The 19,204-nt window shown below is 41.8% G+C and overlaps 1 protein-coding gene across 1 annotated transcript in view; it reads left to right on the top strand.

Moving 5' to 3' along the window:
* The first annotated feature begins 17,236 nt into the window (after window positions 1-17,236).
* The window catches only part of LYL1 (LYL1 basic helix-loop-helix family member), a 51,308-nt gene continuing 49,340 nt past the window's right edge, over window positions 17,237-19,204 (top strand). The window contains exon 1 of the mRNA XM_040346505.1: window positions 17,237-17,483. The gene's annotated coding sequence lies outside the window, so the exon portion shown is untranslated. The remainder of the gene's footprint in view (window positions 17,484-19,204) is intronic.

Below are 19,204 nucleotides of genomic sequence, written 5' to 3'. Positions count from 1 at the left end.
ACTTCGCTGCAAGCAGTCATTCCTGTTCTGACTCCGCCTCCTGAAACTCCTCCTCTCAGCTTCTCTGTAGATCAGAAGGCAGGAGTTCCATCAGATTAGGCGACCCATCTGATTTCGTAACGGAAGTGACATTCCGTCGCCGCCATCTTGGTACACCCGCACTCGGCCACACTAAGCCTACAGTCTGAAGTCGCCAAGAGGACTTCTTTTTACACACACCGAAGTCTTGCATTTCAGACTTATTTTTACCCCTAAACTGAGCTTATGTAGTGAAATACAGGATTTAGAGGTCTGTTTTGATGTTGAATTTTAACCACTTGCCGCACGCCAATGACAAATTGACGGCGGCAAAGTGGTTGTAGAATCCTGGCCGGACGTCATATGACGTCCTCAGGATTCTGAGCCGCTGCGCGCCCCCGGGGGCGCGCGTCGCGGCGATCGTTGTTGCAGGGTGTCAGTCTGACACCCCGCAACACCAATCTCGGTAAAGAGTCTCTCACGGAGACTCTTTACCACGTGATCAGCCGTGTCCAACCACGGCTGATCACAATGTAAACAGGAAGAGCCGTTGATGGCTCTTCCTCACTCGCGTCTGACAGACGCGAGTAGAGGAGAGCCGATCGGCGGCTCTCCTGACATGGGGGGGTTTGCACTGATTGTTTATCAGCGCAGCCCCCCCTCGGATCGCCACACTGGACCACCAGGGAAGCCCACCCTGAACCACCAGGGAAGGACAACAACAAAAAAAAAGTAAAAAAAAAAAAAAACACAACCATTAAAAAATAAAAAAAGATGCCAATCAGTGCCCATAAATGGGCACTGACTGGCAACATAGGAAAAATAAGTGCTGCCCCACAGTGTCCATCAGTGCCACCCCACAGTGTCCATCAGTGCCACCCCACAGTGTCCATCAGTGCCACCCCACAGTGCCCATCCATGCCCAGTGCCCACCTATCAGTGCCCATCTGTGCCACCCATAAGTATCCATCAGTGCCACCCATAAGTGCCACCCATGAGTGCCCATCTGTGCCGCCTATGATTGCCCAGTGCCGCTTATGAGTGCCCATCAGTGCCGCCCATGAGTGCCCATCAGTGCCGCCTATGTGCCCATCAGTGCCGCCTATGTGCCCATCAGTGCCGCCTATGTGTGCCCATCAGTGCCGCCTATGTGTGCCCATCAGTGCCGTATACCAGCCCTGCCAATCAGTGCCACCTTATCTGTGCCCGTCAGTACTACCTCATCGATGTCCATCAGTGCCATCTCATCAGTGCCGCCATATCAGTGCCCTTAATTGAAAGAGAAAACTTACTTATTTACAAAAAAGTTTACAGAAAATAATAAAAACATAATTTTTTTTCAAAATTTTCAGTCTTTTTTTAGTTGTTGCGCAAAAAATAAAAACTGCAGAGGTGATCAAATACCACCAAAAGAAAGCTCTATTTGTGGGGAAAAAAGGACGCCAATCTTGTTTGGGTACAGTGTTGTATGACCGCGCAATTGCCATTCAAAGTGCGACAGTGCTGAAAGCTGAAAATTGGCTTGGGCGGGAAGGTGCGTAAGTGCCTGGTATGGAAGTGGTTAAAAGCAGCGGCAAGCCTGCTGATCTCACATTTTCTAATCTGAATAGAAGACTGCTGCTTTTAAAATTCAACATCAAAACAGTGTCACAGACTTCTAAATCCTGTATTTCATTATATAAGCTCAGTTTAGGGGTACAAATAAGTGTCAAATGCAAGACTTCGGTGGGTGTAAAAAGATGTCCGCTTGGCGACTTCAGACTGTTGGCTTAGTGCGGGGTGTACCAAGATGGCCACCATGGAACGTCAATTCCGTCACAAGTTTTGACGGGTCACCTAATCTGACGGAACACAGGCTCTGTGAAATATGTGACACAGCAGTGCCTATCTCACGGGGCATAGGGCCAGATTCACAAAAGGGATGCGACGGCATTTCTCCTGATACGCCGTTGTATCCCTGTTTCTATCTATGCGACTGATTCATAGAATCAGTTACGCATAGATATCCCTAAGATCCGACAGGTGTAATTGTTTTACACTGTCGGATCTTAGGATGCAGTACCGCGGCCGCCGCTGGGGGGAGTTTGCGTCGTAAACCAGCGTCGGGTATGCAAATTAGGAGTTACGGCGGATCCCCGATGGATTTTCGCGTTCGCTACGTCGCCGCTAGTCTAGTTTCCTGTCGCAAAGTTAGTCGTCGTTTTAGGTGCCCTAACTTTAGTCAGCAATCGTATTGCTGTCTAAAGTATGGCCGTCGTTCCCGCGTCGAAATTTAAAATTTAACGTCGTTTGCGTAACACGTCCGGGAATACGGAAGTACGCTACGTGCGTCGCCGTTCGAAAAAATCACGGCGCGCAAAGCACGGTTGGAGTTAGGAAACGGAGCATGCGCAGTAGGTCCGGCGCGGGAGCGCGCCTAATTTAAATGGCACACGCCCATTTGAATTGGCCCGCCTTGCGCCGGAGGCCGCCGGCGTAGTTTTCATCGCAAGTGCTTTGTGAATCAGGCACTTGCGATGAAAACTTGCGGCGGTGTAACGTATCTACGATACGTTACGCCGCCGCGATTCTACGTGAATCTGGCCCATAGTGTCTACATGTCACAGAATTCAGGGAAGGAAATGTGTGGGGATCTTCACAAAGTAGGTTTACAAACTTCAGAATCATTCAGAGTAATAGGAGAAGGCTAAATAAATTTGAAATACAATGGCCCGGATTCACATACATTGGCACATATTTATGCCGGCGTAGCGTATCTTTTTTACGCTACGCCGAACCAGCGCAGAGAGGCAAGCACAGTATTCACAAAGCACTCGCCTCCCACTTGCTCTCAAATCTACGCTGGGTTTCCTCGGCGTAAGTCGCCGTAGGTGGAAGTGGGCGTGAGACATGCTAATGAGGCGTGACCCCATGCTAATGACGGGCCGAGTGCCAGACAAGTACTTAAAATGAATGGCGCATGCGCCGTCCCGTGGACGCATCCCAGTGCGCATGCTCAGAATCACGTCGGAACTGCTCCCTAAGATACGCCGGATCACTGCCTACGACGTGAACGTAACCTACGCCTAGTCATATTCACGTACTACGTAAACAACGTAAAATACGACGGCTGTGTTCCCTGGTGCAGCCATTTGCATGGACACCTGCTTTATGGGGCATAACTTTACGCCGGATTTACCACTTACGCAAACCGTGTATATTATGCGCAGGTCGCAAGTACGTTCTAGAATCGGCGTATCTCCCTCATTTGCATATGTGAATAGAAAATCAATGGGAGCGCCAAATACGTCCAGCGTAAATATGCGCCCAAGATACGCCGACGTAGGAAAGTTACGTTGGTTGGATGAAGCCTATTTTCAGGCGTATCTAGTTCTGTGAGCACGGCGCACAGATACGACGACACAAAAATAGGTAGAAGAATACGTATCGACCTAAACTGAGGGGAAAAAAAGTTTTTTATATATTTTTGGGGGAATATTTATTATACCAAAAAGTTAAAAATATATATATATTTTTTTTAAATTGTCGCTCTATTTTTGTTTATAGCGCAAAAAATAAAAACTGCAGAGGTGATCAAATACCACCAAAAGAAAGCTCTATTTGTGGGGAAAAAAGGACGGCAATTTTGTTTGGAAAACAGTGGCATGACCGCGCAATTGCCAGTTAAAGCGATGCAGTGCCGAATCGCAAAAAGGTCCTTTACCTGCATAATGGTCTGGGGTTTAAGTGGTTAACCAGTTCCCAACCGCTCTATAGCATATTTACAGCTACAGGCCGTTCTGTGCAGAATCACTTATATATACACGATTCTGCGCTTTAGCATAGGCAAAAGAGCAGAAGCCGATCAGCAGGTGCCAGCCAATGAATGTCTGCCGGCAGCCACAGATTGACGAGGAGAGAGGCTGGATGAAGCTCTGTGTATGTAAACAATGCAGAGCTCTGTCCTGCCAGTGGGCATGTGGTGGATTTTGTTTCCTTGCACAGCAGGAAATAAAATCTAGCAAACCCCTAGTAAAAACATCACACTGTCTACACAAAAACACTGGATAGGCACACATTTAACCCTTTGATCGCCCTAGATGTTTAACCCCTTCCCAGCTGATGTCATTAGTACAGTGACAGTGCATATTTTTAGCACTGATCACTTTATTAGTGTCACTGGTTCCCACAAAGTGTCAGTTAGGTCCCATGCACACAGAGCGTTTTTCCTGCTCCTTTTAGAAGCGTTTTTTTTTTTTTTTTACAGCTTAAAAACGCCTCTCCATTCTCCATGTTATTCTGTGTATCCATGCACTCATAGGCTATTATGCCGCGTACAGACGGTCGTTTTTTGCGATGAAAAAAAACGACGTTTTGAAAAACGTCATTTCAAATGACCGTGTGTGGGGAAAACGTCGTTTTATGTCTTGAGAAAAACGACCAAAAAAAAATTCGAACATGCTCGAATTTTTTGTGTCGTTTTTCAAAACGTCGTTTTCTGTGTCAATTAAAATGATAGTGTGTGGGCAAAACGACGTTGAAAACGACGTTTTAAACCCGCGCCTGCTCAGAAGCAATTTCTGAGACGGGAGCGCTTGTTGTGGTAAATCTACTGTCCAGAATGGCTTCAGCACATTCGTTCGTTTTAATAGTAATGAAGAAAAGACTGCGCAGCATTTGACACAATGCATTTAAATGCTACACTAAAACCCTAGTTTGTTGTGGCTCATCTTGTTACATAGTTCTGACAACCTTTTTTGTTTTTGAATTATTTTTGTTAATTTTCTTTTTTTTTTGTTTATGCACATCTCCATGTCCCTTTTTTATTTTGGGTTGTTTAATGTATTTGAGCAAATGAATACCATGTTTAATGTTTGTTATTTTGGAGTGTGTGAAGTCACCACAACAACATAATATCTTATTATGCAAATTACCCACAAGGAGGTTGTTGTCCCTTGTTAATTTTTTTTTTTTTTTTTTTTTTTGGTGAAATGTGTTTGCCTCCTCACTAATGATCTCTATATATGTTTAAAAAAAACACATGTGAACTTTTTTCAGAAACAAACAAATACATTTATTCATGTATAAAATAAATAAAATAAACTTAAACACATCTGTCAAACCAAAACATATCAAAAAAAAAAAAAAAAGCCCGGAATAAAGTAAAGGAGACCCTGCTTGGATTTTGCAAGGCAAGGGTCCAGCAAGCAAATAATCCAGGCTGGCAATGCCAATGTTTTGGGATTAGGGGCACCATCTCCTCACTTCTTCCTCTTTGGTTGAGGCTTCCCTGCAGGCTTCCCTGCAGGCTTCCCTGCAGCCTTCCCTGCAGCCTTCCCTGCAGCCTTCCCTGCAGCCTTCCCTGCAGTCTGCCTCCTCGGGGGCTGGGTTTCATGAGCCAAGTTTGTGGCAGGAACCAGAGCAGGCTCAGGAAGAGGAGGAGAAGGATCAAGAGCAGGAGAAGGAGCAGGAGTAGGAGAAGGAGCAGGAGTAGGAGAAGGAGCAGGAGTAGGAGAAGGATCAGGAGCAGGAGAAGGAGCAGGAAGAGCAGAAAGCACAGGAGTGGGAATCAGCCCAAGATCTATATTTTCATGTAGGTTGCCCAGTGAGGCCATGCTTATGGCCTTGAATATGATGTATTCGCAGCGCACACGCTGGGCCCGCTCTAGATTTTGTAGCTTGGCTGCGATGAGCGCTGCGAATCCCTCTTCCTCAGATGGTTGTTCTCTGATGGCCGCAGCTGCTTGACGGAGAATGGCCTGGGTCTCCTCCTCCATTTGCATCAGTCTCCTTGTTCTTTTTCCTGGAGCGCGAAAAGGAGGGATCTGGGAGATGCAATCCCGCCTGCGTGACTCCTGTATCCCACTGGGGCCTGCCACCTCCTGGCTCCGAGTGGCCTCTGCCTCACCCTGTCTCCTTGTTGGGCCTGCCACCTCCTGGCTCCGAGTGGCCTCTGCCTCACCCTGGCTCCCTGTGGGGCCTGCCTCCTCCTGGCTTTGCTCTGTGTGTGTCTACAAAAAAAAGGATCTTATTTAATTTTTTGGCTTCATTAATCACACACATTTTACAAATCATGACATATGCGAAGTGAATGCGGAAATAGATTTAAATGAGGCCCGCCATCCCTAATTATGTTGCCCCTTACCCAGCTTCAGATATTTGCCCCCTGGAGTTGTGGGGGGGGGGGGGGTTGATGCTGACTGAACCTGCTAAGTAGGGTGCGTTTCTCAAAGCTAGGAATGTCTGTTTAGTTAAAAAAAAGTAGAAAAAATGTTAATGAACACAAAGTTTGTTAGATATCTGTGACCCCTTCCAGGTGTCTAGCGTTTACCCCCCTAATGGCGTAACATAAAATTACCCACAATCATTATGACCTCTGCATTTATGTATCTTGTCCCCATTCTGTTTTGGCCGTATTGGCTATTGCTATTTTACCAATGTTTTGACAACTCAGCTAAATTTTACACCACTTGTAACCTACATTTCTAATCATTATTATACTTTGCATTTCATTAATTAGTATTAAAATGCAATACCTGGCTCGATGGGTCACAATCTGTGTCCTCCATGAAGTCTAGATCTTCATCAGATGTAGCCTGCTCTTGGCTGCCGGGAAGACTGGACTGATTCCTTGGGGGAAGGGTAGACACGGATGCCCGTGTTTCGAGCTGGTCATCAATGAACTGCATCTGACCATAGTACCACAGGTTGGGTTTGTAGATGCTGTCAGCTGCAGCTCCAGATCTCATAGAGGCCAGGACTTGTGACCGTTGGGTCCTGTAGGTGCCCCTAATCGAATTAATTTTGTTTTTGACCGTGTCAGTAGTTGCGTGTGGGAGCCTTGGGCTAACAAATGCAAGCAGGGTCTCCAGTGCTTGCTTCCTGGCATCTTTGTTTTTGTTTATTTTGCTTTTTGTTTGCCAGAGCACAGGAAGTTCTTTCCAGCGTTGTATAAACTCCGTGAAAAATTCTGGCTCCTTGAAGGGGTCCATAATTTCTGTATGTAAAAATTAAATAAAAAACAAAGTGTCAGTAAAGCCACTACTACTACAACAAGCTTTTACCCCAGGGATCTGCAATTAGTGGACCTACAGCTGTTGCAAAACTACAAGTCCCATCATGCCTCTGCCTCTGGGTGTCATGCTTGTGGCTGTCAGAGTTTCACTATGCATCATGGGACTTGTAGTTCCGCACCAGCTGGAGGTCCGAGAATTGCATTTCCCTGTTTTACACCATATCATCTAGCCCACAAACTGATCCACTCTTTAGTAATAGAAATGTCAAAAATAGAGTTACGTACCGTCGTATTTCACGATCGTTTACTTCCGCCTTTTTCTTCAGACTGTATACGTCGCTTTCAATGACGTCGGATCCCTTTAAACACTGCGCACGTGTGACGCAACGCACGATACCCCGCCCCTGACGTTCCGTCTCGTCCTTTACACGCCCCTTTCTCGTTCTTTTTTTGTGGGTGTGATTTATGGTGTTGGAAGACAAGCAGCAAAAAATGTCAGGCTCAAGACATGAGGTAGGCCAGGCCCAGGCAACAGGAAGATCCAGGCGGAGGTACAAGGCCAAAAACATGGCATTCCAGGAGATGGTAGAGATGGTCACCATCTTCACTAATGAAGATTATGATGGGAAGCACGGGCCTTACCTGCACCCCAATAAGGTTAAGGCGGACATTACTGATAAAGTAATCAGAAGGCTCCGGCAGAAATTTGGTGAACGCAGGTCAAAAGAACAAATAAGAAAGAGGTGGTCAGACCTGAAAAAAAGAGAGCCAGAGCAACTTCGGGCAATAAAAAGATTGATTCGAGCAAAAAGTAAGTGAATTTTATGTTCCCTAATTTTAGGTGTTTGTTCTTTGTGCCATGTGCTTTTCCATTCAGGTTGAAATGTATTTGTGTGGGCACTAAAAATTGTCGTATGTGTTGTCGTTCATTCGTTAATTTAACTAATATAAAACGACGAGATTCCCGATAATTTGCAACATGCCTATTTCACATGGACAAATTGTAGTGCAATCACTGTATCAGCCACAAATAAAAACGTATTTGTCTGATTTATGTTATAACGAACGACGACTCATACGACCATTTCCTGTGTTCCCAAATATTCCAGTTTCAAAAAATTTATTGGGTTTAATGTGACATCAATTTGTAAACATTTATGTACATGTTTACCTAATTAGATCTTAATAATTTCGATATAAAATATGCACAAAAAGGACAGTATACTCAGCAGAGGATTTATACACATAGGGATTTATTTGTTTGAAAATTGTGAGCTAAAGTTTCATCTAAAATTTTTCCATTGTGTTTTCCCTTTCTTCAATCTCGTAGGGCGAAAGGAAGCATCAAGGCAGGACGCAAGTTCACAAGCCACACCCCCGAGGGATCTTGATGAATGTGAAGCTGCCACCACATCTGGTAAAGTATCATATTCAAAAGATACCCAGGTAATGTAGATGTAGGAGAAACATATTTGTAATACATGGTTTGCTTGCACATTTCAGGAGCAACTCGTGCTGGCTCCTCAATTGACAGGGACACTGCCCAGCTCCTCATTGCCGAAATTTGGTCCTGCCGGGAAAAGAATGAAGACCTACAGATAGCAGCCCGGAAAATAATAAAAAATGCAAAAAGTGTTGAGGTCCAGTTGAAAAATTTACTGGATGTTTTGGGTAGGGTGTGAAAAAAACCATAAAAAAAATTAAAAAATGATTTCATCTCATTCTTGAATTTAAAAAAAAAAAAAAAAAAGATTTTATATGTTTACTGATCAAAAAAATACAAAAAAATTAAAAAATAAGATTTTATATGTTGATTGATCAAAAAAATACAAAAAAATGAAAAAAGATGATTTTATATGTTTACTGATCAAAAAAATACAAAAAAATGAAAAAATAAGATTTTATATGTTTACTGATCAAAAAAATACAAAAAAATGAAAAAATATGATTTTATATGTTGATTGTTAAATAAAAAAAAACTAAAAAAAAAAAATATGTGATTTTACTTGTTCGACCAACCAAAAAACACATGTGAGACTGAAAAATTGGTTTCACAAAATATGTAAAATAAAAATTATGCAGATCAATATATTTGTGGCTTGTTATTTTAGATCAATGATGACATTAAACCTAAAAAAAAGTGAAATTTAGGCTGGGAACATAGAACGAGGAAGGATATTTAGTCCATCCAAAACACATGCAACTATGATAACCTAGGAGACAAAGAAAATACACAAACATTCAAAACAATAAGAACAAAAAATACAATGTTTCTTGCATAAAATATTTATTATGTTCATTCACCAAAGATCAGGCATTGGAATGGCCCCCCTACCCATAAAATAGTCAACATATGCCTGGCGCACTGCACGTGCGTTTCGGGGGGCCAAGCCTGGATGGCCTGCCTCATGGGCCGCCTCTGGGACATCAACTCCCTCATCAGGCAATAATGTCAAATAATTTGAAGAATGTCTTCGTAGAAAGTTATGTAATATACAACAACATAAAATAATATTGTTCCACTTATATTCTGCCATGTTTATGGCGGTTAAAAACAAGCGAAATCGACTGACCATAATGCCAAACGCATTTTCAACCACTCTTCTGGCTCTGGCCAGCCTATAATTAAAGACCCTCCTCTCATGGGTGAGGGCACGTTGGGGAAATGGCCTCATGAGGTGGGGACCCAAGGCAAATGCCTCATCACCAATAAAAACGAAGGGCAGCCCCTCTTCATTATCCTCCGCACGTGGCAATGCAAGGTCCTCCGCCTGAAGCCGTTGGGCAAACTCGGTCTCGGCAAAGACCCCGCCGTCTGACATCCGCCCATTTTTCCCCACATCAACATAGAGAAAGTCATAATTGGCAGACACCACCGCCATCAGTACGACACTGTGGAACCCTTTGTAGTTGAAATAATGGGATCCAGAATGGGGTGGTGGCACGATGCGGACGTGCTTGCCATCAATAGCTCCTCCACAGTTTGGAAAATTCCATCGCTGAGAGAAGTCCGCTGCCACAGTCTGCCATTCCTGTGGTGTTGTGGGGAACTGTAAATAAAGCAGAAATTTTTTTTTAAGATAGTACATTACTAACAGAATATCAGCAAAGATTATTGGATCCTAAAAATAAAAAATATTAGTTCAGGTATTATTGTAAAAACAACAATATTAAGGGATCACTAAGCAGATTAATCACACCCTCTCATGGTAAGAAAAATTAACATAAAAGTGTGATGGGGGCCCCCCCCCCAAGATCAGTTTGTGACCTCCAAAAAATGATGGTTTAACATCAAATTAATACAAATAGACAGTTACAAAAATAACATTGGGGGGGGGGGGGGGGGGGGTTGGTCGTGCACTACAATGGAGGAAAAAAATCAAGGGGGATATAGGGACTAAGCTAGGTGGGTTTGCCACTAACAAAATAACCCAAAATGGACATGTGGGCTAGATAAAAAATGCATGTAGGACCAAAAAAAAATACAATAATACATGCATGGAGACAAAGGTAACATTACCAGCATATTATTAAAAAAAGGTTAATTAGGGACTGTTTAAAAAACAAAAGAAGAAACATAGTCTATGCATTTAAAGGACAGAACTTACCTTAATATAGTCCTCCTGCAAAACCTGGATTATGGCAGAACACGTCTCCGGGATTATGACGCCCAGAGACTGGGGGGAGATGCCCGTCGAGAACTTCAAGTCCTGCAGACTTCTCCCTGTTGCAAGGTATCGCAACGTAGCAACTAGCCGCTGCTCAGCAGTTATGGCTTCCCGCATATTGGTGTCCTGCCTGGTGATATATGGCGACACCGAAGCCAAAAGCTGCTGGAATACGGGGTCAGACATCCGAAGAAAATTCCTGAAATCATCAGGGTTATTTTCTTGGATCTCCCGCAGCAGAGGCATATGAGAGAACTGGTCCCTGCAAAGAAACCAGTTCTTGGCCCACAAAGTCCTTCTCCTCCTCCTCAAGGACCGGAGCCGGGATGCAGCACACATCATAACAACATGCACAGCACGATCTCGGCGACGAGAACGTACCCGCAACATGGCTAGAAAACGGTCGTCAAATCAGATCGGACTAAAAATTCTGCCCTGAAGTACAGAAAGGCCTCTGAAGAACGACCTGCAAAACAGCAACGTGCACACAAGAACGCACTTGCAAAACAAATACGTCCTAAATACAAGCACTGTATCACAGATCCGACTACAAATACACAAACTGTACGACAGAAAACAAAATTTTAAGCACAAACACTGAAAAGCACGAATCGTCTCTCACCAAACTTTTACTAACACGCAGCAACACGATATCAGCAAAAGAGGGCGTCTTCCGCATGCAAATTACCCTTTATAGTCCCGTCGTACGTGATGGACGTCAGCGCGCATTGCTAGAGATTTTTCAAAAAACGATGGTCTGTATGCTACGTCGTTTTTGAAAATGAAGTTTCAAAAACGTCGTTTTTTTCATCACATCAAACGTCGTTTTTTTTTCATCGCAAAAAACGACCGTCTGTACGCGGCATTAGGAGCTGTAAATGGCATAGGCGTTTTCAAGCTGCAAAAAAAAAAACTCAGGGCCAGCTCATTTTGGAGCAGTACTGTTACAGCTGTTAAAATGCTGGATGGAGCTAAACGTACCTTGTATACAGCGTTAAGCAGCGTCAAGGGTTTGTAAAGGAAATTTTTTTTTTATCTTAATATCTTCCTATACCTTAACGCAGTGCTGTTTTCATGTCCTCATTGTTCGTTTTTGCTCTCAAGTTGCTGTAATTCTTCTCTGATCTCCACACTTCCTGGTTGTCTGTTTCCTGATGACCACAGTACTGGGAGCTTTCTCTCTGTGGTCACTAATCAAGGAGGTGTGATTACTGTGTGGCTAAAACCCCACAGCACCAATCAGTTTCGTTTTCCAAACCATCACTGCCCTGTATTGGCTCTGTGGCTCTGTACATCACAGAAGTACAGTCTGAAACAACATGCAAAAACGAAACTAAAACTACAGGTACATTATATGATTGATTTTTATCTATTTTTAATCATTTTTAAAAGGAATCAGTTAACTATTATGTCTCTGTAAACTGTAAACAGTCATTTCAGCAAAAAAAATGTACAACTCCTTTAAGCTGTAGCAATTGGATTTGGGGGTGTAAAATAGAAAATGGCAGAAAACGCTACTAAAGGCTAACGCCGTTAAAACGCACATTAAAGCCACAGCAAAACGCTTCTAAAAGCGCGTTTTTACAGCTGCTTTTTCCTGTCTTTGCAGCTCGTTTTTTTAACGCCCTGCGTGCATGAGACCTTAGTGTCAGAATGTCCGCCGCAATATCGCAGTCCCGCTATAAGTTGCTTATCACCACCATTACTAGTATAAAAAGAAATCCAGTAAACATCCTATAGTTTTGTAGATATAACTTTGGTGCAAACCAATCAATGTACGCAAATTGGGATTTCTTCTACCAAAAACATGAAGCAGAATACATATTGGTCCTAAATTGATGAAGAAATTTGATTTTTCTATTTTTTTTTTATATGTTTTATAGCAGGAAGTATTTTTTATATATATATATATATATATATATATATATATATATATATATATAGATATATATAGATATATATAGATATCTATATATACAGATATCTATATCTATATCTATCTATCTATATCTATCTATCTATCTATCTATCTATCTATCTATCTATCTATCTATCTATCTATCTATATATATATATATATATATTGTTTTTAAATTGACATATTTTTTTTAAATTGACTTATTTTTTTGAGTCTATAGCGCAATTTTTTTTTAACAAAAAAGTGGTGCTCAAATACTACCAAATGAAAGCTCAATTTGTGGGGAAGAAAATTACATACATTTTATTTGGGTACAGCGTTCTATCTATCTATCTATCTATCTATCTATCTATCTATCTATCTATCTATCTATCTATCTATCTATCTATCTCTATTTATTTAGCCACCTTAATATTTTATTTTTACTTTATGTTATCTAACGTTTTATCTAGGTATATAGGGCCAGATTCACGTAGATGAGCGGCGGCGTAACGTATCGTAGATGCGTTACACCGCCGCAATTTTTCATCGCAAGTGCCTGATTCACCAAGCACTTGCGATGAAAACCTACGCCGGCGGCCTCTGGCGCAAGGCGGGCCAATTTAAATGGGCGTGTGCCATTTAAATTAGGCGCGCTCCCGCGCCGGACCTACCTCGCATGCTTCGTTTCCAAACTCCCACCGTGCTTTGCGCGAAGTGACGTCATTTTTTCGAACGGCGACGCGCGTAGCGTTATTCCGTATTCCCGGACGGCTTACGCAAACGACGTTATTTTTTAAATTTCGACGCGGGAACGACGGCCATACTTTATACAGCAATACGATTGCTGTGTAAAGTTAAGGCACCAAAAAAAACGACTAACTTTGCGACGGGAAACTAGACTAGCAGCGACGTAGCGAACGCGAAAAACCGTCTGGAATCGCCGTAACTCCTAATTTGCATACCCGACGCTGGTTTACGACGCAAACTCCCCCCCCAGCGGCGGCCGTGGTATTGCATCCTAAGATCCGACAGTGTAAAACAATTACACCTGTCGGATCTTCTGGCTATCTATGCGTAACTGATTCTATGAATCAGTCGCATAGATAGAAACAGAGATATGACGGCGTATCAGCAGATACGCCGTCGTATCTCCACTCTGAATCTGGCCCATAGATATTTATCTTTTGAAATAGTATTATTACTGTAGTTAGATTGCATAGTTTTATTGCAGATGTATTTTTTTTTAGGTATCTATAAATGGGCCAGATCCACATACATGTAGAACGGCGTAGCGTATCAGAGATACACTACGCAGCCGTACCTTACCTGGCGCATTTTCAAATCCTCAGCGAGTTTGCGCCGTAAGTTACGGCAGCGTAGTGTATTTATGGCGGTGTATTTCAAATTGGGCGGGTTGGGGGCGGGTTTAATTTAAATGAAGCACATCCCCGCGCCGAATGAAATGCGCATGCGTCGTTCCTAAATTTCCCGCCGTGCATTGCGCTAAATGACGTCGCAACAACGTCATTTTTTTAACTTAGATGTGAGTTACGTCCATCCCTATTCACGGACGACTTACGAAAAAAAAAAAAATTCAAATTTCGACGCGGGAACGACGGCCATACTTAAAATGGCAATTCTATGTATACGCTGAAAAATACCAGCTTTAACTATACGCCGGAAAAAGCCGACTACAGATGACGTTCGAAAATGCGACGGCCGCGCGTACGTTCGTGGATCGTCGTAAATCGCTAATTTGCATACCCGACACGGAAAACGCCACCCAGCGGACGCCGAAGTATTGCATCTTAGATCCGAAGGCGTCGGATCTGTCCCAGAAGCCACCGTATCTTGTTTTGAGGATTCAAAACAACGATACGACGCAGGAAATTTGAAAGTACACCAGCGTATCAGTAGATACGCCGGCGTACTTCGTCTGTGGATCTGGCCCAATGTCTATATTCATCCACCTGTCCATCATAGGGTCATGTTTTATCTATCTATCTATCTATCTATCTATCTATCTATCTATCTATCTATCTATCTATCTAAAGTAACGCAGTGCCATATTGAAAATGGCCCGGTTATGAAGGGGGAAGGGGGGGGGGGGTAAATCTTCTGAAGGTCAAGTGGTTAATATATCATTGAAAGGGTTTTGTTATGTTTGTTCAATAAGTAGGAAACAATAAAATAAGTGTTGGTCCTATGATCTCTGCCTATTATTTAGTATTGTTCCAAATTCTCTCTAAACCCCTGTACACACGATCGGTTTGTCTGATGAAAACGGACTGATGGACCGTTTTCATCGGACAAACCGATCGTGTGTGGGCCCCATCGGTTTATTTTCCATCGGTGAAAAAAAATAGAACGTGTTTTAAAATTTTCCTATGGATAAAAAAAACGATAGAAAAAAACGATCGTCTGTGTGGAAGTCCATCGGTCAAAAATCCACGCATTCTCAGAATCAAGTCGACTACATGCTCGGAAGCATTGAACTTCATTTTTCTCAGCAAGTTGTTGTGTTTTACGTCACCGCGTTTGGACACGGTCGGATTTTTGACCGATGGTGTGTAGGCAAGAGTGGTGAAAGTCAGCTTCATCGGATATCCGATGAAAAAATCCATCGGATTAGATTCCTTCAGATATCCGATCGTGTGTACAGGGCATCACACCCCCCCATCATATGAAGATTGGGGAATGTTCTGTAGTCCTAAAGCACTTCATGTCCTAAGGTGACAACACTCTATAGATACAGTTTGGTCAGTGAGCGTTGTCACCCTAGGACAGGAAGTGCGTTACTAGTAGGTAATAATCAGTGCCGATCCTGACCTCCCTGGGGCCCTAAGCAAAATGACATGTCACATTAAAGTTGAGAAGCGGGGGGGCGGGGGGGGTGCATCCGATAGTGACATTGCCGACAGTGTTCTGCTGTCAGAAATTACATCTTACATTAACCACTTCCCAACCGCCGCATGTATATGTACATCCACAGAATGGCATGTACAGGCAAATGGGCGTACAGGTACGTCCTTGCCTTTCCGCAGGTCGGGGGTCCGATCGGGACCCCCCCCGCTATATGCGGCGGTCGGATACCCGCGGGGAGCGATCCGGGATGACGGCGCGGCTATTAGTTTCTAGCCGCCCCCTCGCGATCGCTCCCCGGAGCTGAAGAACGGGGAGAGCCGTATGTAAACACGGCTTCCCCGTGCTTCACTGTGGCGGCGTATCGATCGAGTGATCCCTTTTATAGGGAGACTCGATCGATGACGTCAGTCCTACAGCCACACCCCCCTACAGTTGTAAACACACACTAGGTGAACCCTAACTCCTACAGCGCCCCCTGTGTTTAACTCCCAAACTGCAACTGTCATTTTCACAATAAACAATGCAATTTAAATGCATTTTTTGCTGTGAAAATGACAGTGGTCCCAAAAATGTGTCAAAATTGTCCGAAGTGTCCGCCATAATGTCGCAGTCACGAAAAAAATCGCTGATCGCCGCCAATAGTAGTAAAAAAAAAAAAATTATAAAAATGCAATAAAACTATCCCCTATTTTGTAAACGCTATAAATTTTGCGCAAACCAACCGATAAACGCTTATTGCGATTTTTTTTTACCAAAAATAGGTAGAAGAATACGTATCGGCCTAAACTGAGGAAATTTTTTTTTTAATATATGTTTTTGGGGGATATTTATTACAGCAAAAAGTAAAAAATATTGCATTTTTTTCAAAATTGTCGCTCTATTTTTGTTTATAGCGCAAAAAATAAAAACCGCAGAGGTGATCAAATACCACCAATAGAAAGCTCTATTTGTGGGGAAAAAAGGACGCCAATTTTGTTTGGGAGCCACGTCGCACGAGCGCGCAATTGTCTGTTAAAGCGACGCAGTGCCGAATAGTAAAAACGCCTTTGGGCATTTAGCAGCATATTGGTCCGGGGCTTAAGTGGTAAAAGTAAGAAGCGGGGGGTGCTGCCTTCTTACCTCTTCTCCCATGCAGCCAGCAAGTTGAGAAGGGGGGTGAGGGGCCGAAAATTACTTCTCACCAGACGGGGCCTCTAGTGATTTGGGGGACCCTCCGCAGCTTTGCGGGGCCCTAAGCGGCTTGCATAGTGAGCCTATAGGACGGATCGGCCCTGGTAATAATAAAGAGGAAAAAGCCTGAAAAATCTAACGCAGCCATCACATCTAAAGAATGTTAATCTGCAATATATTACATTTTGCTTCTTGGGTTTAGATACTCTGAGAATGTCTGGTCTGCTGATTTCTGACTGGTTGCTATGGGTCTCATCAATCTCCTGCCTGGTAATAAATGACGCTTATGGTGATTTTGGCAGTTTATCAACTTTGTTTAAAAAAAAAAAGCCAAATTGTACAACCTGTGCACAAATTACTGAGCACAGGCTAAACCCAGTACATATCCAGCAATGCCATTCCACAGAAATATCCATAACTCAGATATTAGTTTTGAATAAAAAAAAAAAAAAAAAAAAGTGTGATTTAGAAATAATAGGAGTGTATAAAATGTTCCTGGTGAGTGTGGAATGGAGGGAGGGATTGGAAGGATTGTGTTCTTATCAGTCTGGACAGACCGGACCCCTGCCTCTTATCTATAGACCCAGACTTCCTCAGACCATGGAGAGGAGGAAATGCCCCCCCATCCTCCCACACTGGACTCCACTAACCTACCCTCCCCTTACTGGAGACTAACTCCACCCTCCCCTTCTAAAGTGGATTCTCTACTTCTATCAACCATGCAGGAGAAATTCGCCTAGAGCCCCCAAAACTTGGTGACGAAGATACTCCACCGACCCCCCCATAGAATGTATATTGATGTCACCCCCCCATTCTGATAAAGAGAAAGGTCATGTAGTGTATTGCTGGTGTATGGACAGTGACACGGGTAGGTCTATGGGCGTTATCTCCATGTGTTGTCTTCTAATTATCTATCTATCTATCTATCTATCTATCTATCTATCTATCTATCTATTTATTTATTTAGCCACCTTAATATTTTATTTTTACTTTATGTTTTACAACTTTTTATCTAGGATATTTATCTTTTGAAATCATCATCTCATTGCCGTATTTAGATTGCATACTATTATTGCAGATGTATCTTATTTTAGGTATCTATCTATGTCGCTATCCATCCATCCACCTGTCCATCATTTTTAAGGGTCATGTTCTATCTATTTATTGATTTATCTAACACAAGGGTCATGTTCTATCTATTTATTGATCTATCTATCACAAGGGTCATGTTCTATCTACTTATTTATCTATCTATCACAAGGGTCGTGTTCTATCTACTTATTTATCTATCTATCTATCTATCTATCTATCTATCTATCTATCTATGTATATATCTATCATAAGGGTCATGTTCTATCTATTTATTGATCTATCTATCAAAAGGGTCATGTTCTATCTACTTATTTGTCTATCTATCTATCATAAGGGTCATGCCAAATTTTCCCTAGAATACGGCATTGATCATTTTTAGTTTCTCTATCTGTTTATTTTCTATTCATTTATTTTTTTCTGTTAGTCTTAGCTATTTATTAATTGATAATCCATTGTATATCTTTTTCTATTATCTTATCTTATTTATATATTATTTGAATTATATCATTAAATTTAATTATTAATTGAATAATAGAATTAATAGTTATTATGTTATAAATGCAGACATACCATAGTTTAGAAATCTATATAGAATTTGTAAGGGTCGTTCTCAGTCCTTTTCTTTCTATCAATCTATCTATCTGTCTATCTATCTATCTATCTATCTATCTATCTATCTATCTATCTATCTATCTATCTATCTATCTATCCATCCACTTTATATCTTTCTATCTATCTATCTTATTTCTGTTTTTTACTTTTTGTCTTTGATATTTATCTTTTCGGTCTCCCCTAAAGTGTAGTATGTCTATCTATCTATTTATCTATCTGTCTATACATCTCTTTATCTAGCCACTTTAGTAAAAAAAGAAAAAATACTTTCTGTTATCTAACTTTGTTATCTTTTGAAATGTATAATTATAGTTAGATAATATAGTATTACTGCATATGTACTATCTATCTATCTATCTATCTATCTATCTATCTATCTATCTATCTATCTATCTATCTATCTATCTATCTATCTATCTATCCATCTCTCATAAGGGGCATGCCCAATTTTCCCTAGAATACGGCATTGATCATTTTTAGTCTCTCTATCTGTTTATTTTCTATTCATTTCTTTATTCTTTCATCCTAAGATATGTATTACTGTAATTGAGTAATCTGTGTTATATAATTTTCTATTATCATTTTGTCTTATCTATGTAGTAATTGAATTATATTATTAATTGAATTATATCATTAAATGTAATTATTAATTTAATTATAGAATTAATCGTTATTATATGTTATAAATGCAGACATACTATAGTTTAGGAATCTACATAGAATTTGTAAGGGTCGTTCTCAGTCCTGAAAACTATCTATCTATCTATCTATCTATCTATCTATCTATCTATCTATCTATCTATCTATCTATCTATCTATCTATCTGTCTGTCTATCTATCTATCTATCTATCTATCTATCGATCCATCTACTTTCTATCTTTCTA

Source organism: Rana temporaria, chromosome 3 (assembly GCF_905171775.1).
Source record: "Rana temporaria chromosome 3, aRanTem1.1, whole genome shotgun sequence".
Taxonomy (NCBI): Eukaryota; Metazoa; Chordata; class Amphibia; order Anura; family Ranidae; genus Rana; species Rana temporaria.
This window is presented reverse-complemented; position numbering and strand designations above follow the sequence as displayed.